This window comes from Propithecus coquereli, unplaced genomic scaffold (genome assembly GCF_000956105.1).
Source record: "Propithecus coquereli isolate 6110/MARCELLA unplaced genomic scaffold, Pcoq_1.0 Scaffold24, whole genome shotgun sequence".
NCBI lineage: Eukaryota > Metazoa > Chordata > Mammalia > Primates > Indriidae > Propithecus > Propithecus coquereli.
In genome coordinates, this window is record NW_012147952.1 from 9,871,697 (window position 1) to 9,881,803 (window position 10,107).

At 36.7% G+C, this 10,107-nt stretch overlaps 1 pseudogene; it reads right to left on the reverse strand.

Annotated features, from left to right (window-relative positions):
* Positions 1 to 399: 399 nt before the first annotated feature.
* The window catches only part of LOC105811772, an 18,709-nt pseudogene continuing 9,001 nt past the window's right edge, over positions 400 to 10,107 (reverse strand).

Below are 10,107 nucleotides of genomic sequence, written 5' to 3' on the forward strand. Positions count from 1 at the left end.
AAGCAGAGAATAGTCCCTCACCAGACACTCAACTTCTGCGTGCCTTGATGTTGGACTTCCTAGCCTCTATATCTGTAAGCAATAAATTCATGTTCTTTATAAATTACCTGGTCTCAGGCATTTTGTGATAGCAGCAGGAATGAACTAAGACATTAACTCTGTTAATAATTCACTTTTTCCTGATGCTTTCCACCTGTAAAATGTCTTGTTTCTCCTAGAAATAGTGCCTATACTTTCTTCTCACACAAATATAACTTTTAAAAGCATCTTGGGTAGATCTATCTTTTGTTGTCATTGTCTTCATGAGCTAAAAAATTCCAGTATATCCTGATCCAGAATCTTATAGAACAAAAAGTGATCGACACCTGCAATCATTAATTTGCAGAGTGTGTATGTTACTTGATCCTCCAAAGCAAAATTGGGTAGCATCATCTGTATAGACCCCAACACTAAATTCTCAAGTGGATTTCTTTTCTGTAGCCAGGCCCCAAAAGCTCAAGCCTAAACCTATTGATGGAAAGTAGCAAAGGTTTCCTGATATTGAACAATACAGACCTAGAATTGCATGGAGAATATGACAAGTCAAGACAAGTGACTAGGTTGTTTAATTCATCTATAAGAGGCCAAGTTATCCATTCTACTCCAGCTCTGCCAGTCTGGAAAGAGCCGACTAGCTAGCCTTGGACTGCCAAAAATTGTTGACTGTAACTCTGTCTTAGAGAATGCATGGTATGATGCACAGTCCTGGGGTGCCATCTGTGTCTGCACTGCATCAGAGTTCTATTGTATATGGACAATTCTATAATTCTGATCCTCATTTTTGTCCCAGAAGACTTGCCCATTAGCATGGTAAGAAATGGAGAACTCAATTTTATCCTTAGTTGGAATGGCAGAGGGTAAATCAATAGCAAACCAGAAAGTGTCACTCTCTGAGCCACCATACACATTTTTCAGGTAGACACAATCACTGTCAGTGTAGCTTTTCCAAGTATCAAAAGCAATACATATCTGAACCTTCAGGGAGTCAAAGCTCATGTCTTTGACTTTCACAATCCCTGTCATTGTTCACTCTTGGAAAGAGCAGTTCTCCAGACAAAGTTCTTCTGAAAGTGGCTCCAGAAACTTAAGTAATCAGTTGAAGCCTGAGGAAAATCTAAAATCAAGTTTTTCTCCTCATAGAATTTAAGCCAGAAGAGATACTGTTAATGTCCAAGAGATCGAACTGGAGATTCCATGCTTATTCTTCTGGGAAGTCAGAGAAGATGTGGTTATTCAATGAGAGAGAGATCCCTGGAGTCAACAAACACAACCCACTTCTTAGCTTGGTTGTGTCAGCACTTGCAGTCGTTCTGGCATTCTGTTTTATGTTGAGACACAATTTCAGAAGCTTTAATTTATGTCATAAAATGTCTTCATTGAAAATCATTGTAAGGGCCCAGAAAACTCTTCAGAGGTGGTGATTGAGCCAAGCAAATCCTCATGGCCACATCCATGGCCATTTGACTGAACTCGTCAAAGGATATAGATTTAAAACCTGGATAGCTCATAATCAGCAAGGCCTTGCATGATCTGGCCTCTGCCCATCCCATCAACATCGCCATCTATCATTCTTCTGCTTGCTCACCCTGCTTCAGCATTGCTGGCCTCCTTGCTGTTACTCAAGCATGCCAAGCACATCCTTCATCAGGGCCCTTCTATTTCCTGTTTCCTGTTTCTGGAGGACTCTTCAAAGTGTAAAATTATAATTAAGCAGTTAAACAAGATGCAGAGGAAGTGAGACATATAGTGAAATACCACAGGGTGGCTCTCTGATGATGAATGAAGTTGGGTAAGAAGTTAGAATTTTACTGGATGTTCTAGCCAGGGCAATTAATCAAGAAAAAGAAGCAAAAGGCTTCCTGAATAGAAAGGAAGAAATAAACTACCTCTATTTGCAGATAACATGATCTTATAGGTAGATAAAGGACTTGTATCTAGAATATTTAAAGAACTCTTAATAATTAAAAAAAATCTAAAAATGAGCAAAGGATCTGAATACATATTTCTCCAGGAAAGATGTGCAAATGGCCAAAAAGTATACAAAAATATACTCAACATCACTAATTATTAGGGAAATGAAAATCCAAACCATAATCAAAAAACAAAATATTTTACTATAATGAAAAAACAGAAAAAGACAGGTTGCAGAGAAATTGGAACCCCCTCAATAAAGTACTAACGGGAATGCAAGATGGAATGGTCTTTTTGCAAAATAATGTGGCATTTTCACAAGTGATTAAACATAAAGTTAGCACATAATCCAGCAACCTTCTTTTAGGTATATACCCAAAGGAAATGAAAATGAAAGGGATGAGAGAGAGAGAGAAAGAGAGAGAGAGAGAGAGAGAGAGAAAGGCGAGAACTCTGAAAGGTAGTAAAAAGAAAGTATTAAGTAAATGAGCCACAGGTGGCCTTTGCATATTTGCTCCTAGGCTGTTTATTTCTTCACCGCAGGCTGAGACCCATTAGCTCAAAAGTCAGTCTATGCCAAACTCAAATTTTTATACATCCAATTATTTTAATAATAGCTGAGACACATTTCTAGCCATTTAGAGCCTACCTGCTTTGCAAACCCAGAAAAGTCACCCCTGCAAGAGCAGTTACCTATTGATAAGATAGGGCCATGTGGTCGTAAGGCCCCAAGTGGTTGCTGCCCTTTGGAGCTCTCTGACCCAAAGTCTCCCCTCTCTGCTGTTGAGAAACAACTCCCAGACAAATAAATCCCCTCTTAAATCGCCATCTCACCTGGGAATTCCCTTGCCCTCTATCCCAAACTGGATAGGATGGCTCATTCTGGATGGATGGTGGCCCTTCACCATGAGACATTGGATGTCTCAGGCTATACGGGACTTCTCTGGTGCAACCCTATTCAAGTGCACCCAAAAAAGCCTGCTACATGTTACTGCCTCTTGTGATCACATCTTTTGCCTTCATCAGGTCCCACATCCCTCCAATCCCTCACAGAAGGTAAGCTGGACTGGGATCCCAGGCTTAGTGTAACAGCACAGCGCTTTTCTATGTAACAGAAGAAGGCCATCCAGACCCTGCATTTACCAACCCTCAATCTGTCAAAAGAAGGAATCCTAGGTAAGCTTATTTTCCTGCCAGGTGAAGCATGAGTCTTTCTGACAACATCGGGCAAGTCCAATGCTACCAGCGAAGGGAACGGATAGGGAGCCCTGATAGTAATAGGGAGCCAGCAGAAACACTCTCTGCCCTTGACCTTTCATGACTTCCCCTTCCCATCAAGAGATATTGTAAGATGAGCCGGCAAAATTGTTAAGGTTTCCACACTACTAGTAACTGTTATAAGTCACACATATGTGTGTGTGAGTGTGTGTGTACATGTTTGTGTGTGTATAAAACCTAGAACAATACTTATAAAAACTATACACTCAAAAACATATATGTAAATCAAAATGGATGCTTTGGGTTCAAGCAACCCTATAGGAAGATAAGAAAAGAGAAGCAGAGGAATGAGAACCAAAAGAAACAAATACAAAACAAATAAAATAGAAGACTTAAGCCCTAACATAAAAATTATATTGAATGTAAATACTTTAACTATGCCAATCAAAGGATGAGATCAGCAGAATAGATAAATAATTTGGCCCAATTATATTCTAACCAAATTCAATGATATCAATGTTTCAATAAAAGGACTAAAAAATGATATGCCATGCAAACATTGATCAAAGAAAAGCACAAGTGGCTATATTAATATTTAATAAAGTTGACTTCATAGCAAAGAAAATTACTAGAATTATAAGGGATAGTATGTGATAATAAAAGAATCAATCCATGAAGAAGACATAATGATGCTAAATGTGTATGCACAAAACAACAGACCCTCAAAATACATGAAGGAAGCTGATATAGCTGAAAGGAGAAATAGACAAATCCACAAGTATTTTTGGGGAACTTCAACATTTTCTCTCTGCAACAGATATAACTAATAGAAAAACTAGGACATAAAAGATCTGACCAAAACAAAACATCCAAAAGGATTTAATTGACATATATAGAATACCCTGCCTAACAACAGTAGAATACACTGTAGGTTTGTTGTAGGTCTTCTTAATCATGTTGATGTAATTCCTCCTATTAATTCTGTAAATGTTTAATAGAATTCTCCAGTGAAACCATCTGAGCCTGGAGAACTCCTGTATTAGGTCTTATAACTGAATGTGAATCTACAATTACCTGAATGAAAATTTTAATTAAAAAAAAAAACTTGGAAGTTGAAATTTAAAGTAGAATTCAAAGCATTTTTCTTTTTTTTAAAGAAGTAAAAGAAAGATTTCTAAGATAAGTGAAAATAAACAAAGACAAGTAGGAAGCAGCAAGCCTAAGATAAAACAGTAGGTTATAAATCAAAGTGGAAATAAGAAAATAACAGCAAGGAGTATGTGTCAGGGCAAAAAGAAATTCCAAAACAATGCCAATATAGTTATTGACAACATAAGCTGCCTCTGTAATAAAACAAATAGGAAGAGAGAAAGGGAAAAAGACAAGGTAATGTAGATACCTTGTGATTTTACATTTGGAAATGATGTTATGCACCAGAAAATGTAAACACAGGAGAGAACTTAGGACAGATCTTAAGACCCTCCTCCTTCTTATTCACTCTCATGTACCTAGCTTGAGGGGTAATTTCCTGTCATAAACAGGCTCCTGTTTGACAAAGGCATATCCAAAAATACACCAAGGAAATAATAGATGGTTTTCATGTATTTCCAAAATCCATATTTCTGGTCTTGACCTCTACTCTGAACTTCAGATCAGTATGCTCATTTGTCCATTCAATACCTGCACCTTCATCCTGCAGCTGTTTTAAATTCAACATCTCCACAAACAACTTTTCTCCTGCTTTTCCTTCAACCTTGTATAAGATTGCATCATCTTCTATCTATCTTTCAAACCAGAAACCTGGATTTCACCTTTTATCCTTCTCTTCCCATATTGCTCACATCCAAACGTTTACTAAATCTGGTATATTTTACTTCTCCCTTTCCCCCAGCCCTTGCTTTATTTAAGGTCACTGTCATTTATGAATTACAAAGGCCTCCTAACTGCTCTTATGAGCAGTTTCCCCCATACTTAAGTCTGCTCTTTATACTGAAATCTACAAAGTATCCCTAAAAACATATATACTCAGAACACAACACTGCTTTAAAATATCCATTAGTTCCTTGATGCAACATAGGACAGCAATACAATTTGTGTTCAAATAAGGATATTACAGAGTGGCATAAGACTACAGCAAAAATTAGGGTGAGACAGTGGTATCAATCAGGCCTGTCCTGGGGAACCTGGAATATGAGATGACCTTATTTTGCCTCATGGTATCTTCAAAGCTCTTCACAATATGGCCCACACCTCTCCTCCAATAGTCTCCCCAACTTAGGACTGGCTACATAATTTGCAGTTCCCAATGCAAAATAAAAATGTGAGGACCCCTTCTCAATGGTTAAGAATGTCAATTTGGCCACACCAAAGCATGACACCAAGCCTGGCGTCATTCTGAGCACAGGGCCTTGTGTGATTATATAGTTCACAAACCCATCAAGCTGCCCTGCTCCCACCCCACAATTATACATTCCTACTAGTTGGAAATTCTCACTGCTTTTCAGATACACAATACCATTTCATAACTACTTATCTCTGCACTTGCTTTGTATTGTCTATTCCATCTTCTCAGAATGCCTGTCCATGTTTCTTCCACATACAACACAACAGAAATGATACCTCTTGAATCAAACCTTCCCTTTATTTCTCTATCAATTCAATTATTCTGTTCCATACATTGTCATATTACTTAATGTCTATTATATTTGCCATCTTCAAATATAATAAATTGCCTCTCATGGTATCTTTATCAACATACCTTTTCCAATATATCTTTAAGTATTTTTATTCTAGTATTTTAAAGGATCTCTCTGATAAGTCCAAGATCTCTGCCATCTCTGTGTCTGCTTCTATTGACTTTTTCCTTTATCGACCATAGGATGTCATTATCTTACTTTTTAGTTTTGCTATATGCAAGATACTTTGCATATCTCACTTTTATTATGTCTTACAAATTTGTTTGTTAAATGTAAAATATTTTGTATAAAACAATTGTAAACCCTAAAGTAAGTGATACTAACTTCCAGAAAGGTCATGCCCCTTCTTTTGTTTGGACACTAAAGTGGAAGACTCCATCACTATGATATGTAGTTGAGCTATGCTGACTTTATTGCTGCTTCAGTTTTATTCAATTAACCACGGGAATCATGTGTTTTGCAGGGAAGATCTTGTGCTTTAGAACTGAGCCACCACCTCTCTGTACCAGGAATGATATCCCTCTGTTTTATAGCTTAGCTGCCAAATTTTTAATTCATTGGAAAGAAGTCCTTGTAGTGTTGTCCTTGGTTTTCAACTCTGAAGATCTCTTTTCACTCTGATTCCCAATCCCCAGACTTACAACTGTGAAGCACTGGATTGTCTCAAAGTTTTTACCCTGCTCTGCCTCAGCCTGTGTAGCTGAGAGACCAGTGAGCCTGAGCTCTCCTTCTCATCACCTTCCTCCCCTTCAAAGGGATACTGTATTATTCTTAGTGGGGGCTCTGTATGCCTCAGGGGGCATCTCCCTTAGCTCCCCTGCCTTCTTCCCAGGCTTTTGGCACAGTATCCTCAAGTACGAGGTGAAGACCTGTGGGAAAGATTTGGTGGGTGGTTGCAGATTTGCTCTGTGTAAGGATCCTTGGAAATCTAATCTCATGCCAGCCTACGCACAGCCATTAAAAGTTCATTAAAAGTTTAGCTGGTTTTCCCTCATCCCCTTCATGGCAGGTACCTCCTCCTCCACTATTTTGCATGAAGCAAGAACAGCTGTGGAACTCTTCTCTTCTGTGAAGGGCTTGCCTTTTTTCTGGAAATTAGTTTATTTAGGTTTTATTGTATCCTCAGTTCTCTGAAGGATTTTTAAAAATAGCTATGTGTTTTTGAAGGTTATCCAGTTCCTTTGGTTGTTAGGATAAAAGCAATGATTTCCTGTCACTTTCTATATTCTAAACAGAAGTCCCATATAATCTTTTTATAATATCTCAATAACATATTTAAGATTCTGGGTTGTTAAATATTTACCATGCAATAAAGAGTTCTCTTCTACATTAAATGCTTCCTTACACAATCACTTTCTTAAATAGCGCGTTGATTTTTTTTTAGTTTAGAAGGTTATAATGACAGATTATTAGATTATTTGAGGTGAATTTTTAAGATTTTCTATTCATTTGACATGTTTGACCTTCAAATGGATACCCAAGTCATTATAGTCCTCAAAGCATAAGATGACCTGTCCACTTTAAGATTTTAAAGACGACATTGTGAATCTTTCTTTTTTGGGCCAACTTTTTTGATAATTACCAAATATTTTAGAGCCAGAGGGTTGACAGTTGAAAATGACACGACTTCCACAAAGTACAACTTTGGACAAACTGATATTCAAATAAAACATTTGTATTTCTGCTATGGACCTTAATAAGCCCAAAAGCTTTCATGTACATTATCTCTTTGGACCTCACAATCACTTTCTGAGGTACAGAATATTAATAAAAGAAATTAATATTACTCTCTTTCTATAGATTAATAAATTAAGGCTAAAAGACTTGCCAGATGTTACAAAATTGTTTTAGATCTTCTAGCTCCAAGCACATATTTACTCTACTGACTCTCCCACCATACTCTGTCAGAAATTATAGGAAACTGAATGCATTTTTCAACGTGCATTGGTTATCAGAAGTGGGACCTCAGTCTTCACAAAAAGAACTATATGAAAACAGAAACAGGTTTGCATAAGTAAATCTTTTCTTTTTTCACTTCTCCCAACATTTCATGTGATTTATTTCTAGAGAGACAATAATTTTCTTCTCTACCTCTTGTGGTCTTCTTATACCATGGCACCCAGGCACTATGCAAAAAGATGAATTCACTCCAGTGAGTGAAATGGGTGGTAAGTTGTTTCCGGAACTTCATGGGCAGGGTGCAAACATACAGATCTAAGATCATGTTATGGGTTTCCTGATTGCTCTGTAATGTAGCTTCCATACTGTTACCAGTGGGTCCCTGTTATGTGCTGAATAAAGTCTTAGCTATTTAGCTTGTCATTGAAAGATCTGCACAATTTTATACTGCCCATCTTTTCAGCCTTATTATATGTCACATGACCCTTATTCTGCTCCTAGTAATCGCCAAATTCTTTCCTGGACATCAGGCTGAAACTTGATGTGGTGAAAGAAACCCTAGACTTAGAGTAGAAAAACAGAAACTCGAGAAATTTATATAACCTTGACTAGTTTTAAAACCTGCTTAGAACTCATATTGTTATATCCTTGTCTATACTGTGAACTGGCTGGAATAAAGGATATCAAGGTTCCCTTCAAATTCTAACAATTTTTAATTAAGTGGATTTTTTTTCCTGCTCCAAATTTAGTTTGTTTTTGCTACTTAAATAGTCCAGATAAAAGGAATTGACATTGTTAATTCTTCCATACTGTTACCTTGGGAAAGAATTGCCCCAGCCTTAGATGCTATCATTTGCTAAGTATGTCTTGAAATATGCAATGGATTAACTTAGAAATATAATTGTTTAAATTTGTTTTAATAAAAATACCATATAATATTTGTTTCCTGCTGGTTTTAATATTAATAAACTACAATAAAGGCATTTTAAAAATTTCAGTCTTCAGGCTTAGTTGCAATTTTAAAGAAAAGATGTGAAGACAAGCTTTGACTTTACTAATAAGAACATTTGGTTCATGAGAATTCTCAAGAAAATTCCACATTTAAGGACTGAATACAACCTATGTTTCCAGAAATTTCTTATCCTCCAGTCTCAGTGAGAAAGTAGCTAGACCATTTGTCAACAAAAGAGAGCATTTCTGCTGAGGTAATTTACTAACCAGACACCGAGATGGTCATCTCATGCCAGGGTGTATTCTGCAGCCAGAGACTACACCTTCTATTTCAGGTTTTATGACAAATCTATGTTTTTAGAGCAGCTTCAGACACTAAAATTGGTGAGACACTGTTTTTAAACAGATAATATATCTGGATTAGTTCACCTCAAAATACGTCCAGGAAACACCCTCCCTACTTCAGACACTAAATCTAATGCTGGTTTCCTCTTGGAGGTTCTTCTTTGTTTTTAACATCACCCATCCCAGTCAATGACAATTAAATGACTTTAGTTAAAGTTCACTAAGCCAGTTTTAAGGAGCTACTATGAGTAATTTAAAGGGATATAGATTTCATTTTTCTGAAGTTGTTCTTTCGGCGGGCCAAGAATGTACGGTTTTTCTTGATGAGAAATTGAGTGTTTGATCTAAACTTTTGCTTTCATGGAATTTTTGTGGTGCCTTGGCTGTAGTAACAACTCCAGGTCACTGAATATCCACTCCATGGAAGCCGTCATTAACTGATCACACCATATAGTAAAACCATGTTTCTCGAATATGTTATTCATTAATATAACCATAATCATTTAGGAGTATAACCATCAACACTTAGATGAAAATGATTTAAGCATTTTTAGTGAAAAGGAAGAAAATACATGAAAATGGAACTCCTATTTTAGCATGAGGACCTACAATATACAAATATACACACTCTGCATATTCTCTACTTAAATTTAATACCACAATAGCATCATGAAATAGAATTGTTCATCTTTTATGAAAAATAGAAACAAGGTATAGACATACCCAGCTCTTTATCCAGATCACTGAGTCCAGGTCTGTCTGACTCTACAGTTCTATGCTTTTTTCAAGAAACCTCATTGACTTCCACCTAAGTCATTTTGTTTCCCTTAAAACTGTTGTTTTTATTGGAAAAAAATACCACCCTCAATTTTATCTGAGAGTTTGGGGAGGGGGTTGAGACAACTAAAAAACATCAGTAGAGGAAAAAATATTGTTTTCCTTCTAATATTTGAGTCTCTCCTTGAAATTGGTTAGATTTAAACATAATTTTAATCAAACAAATACTTTTTAATAAGAATGAAGAAAGTGGAAGAGAGTAAACGTCTAT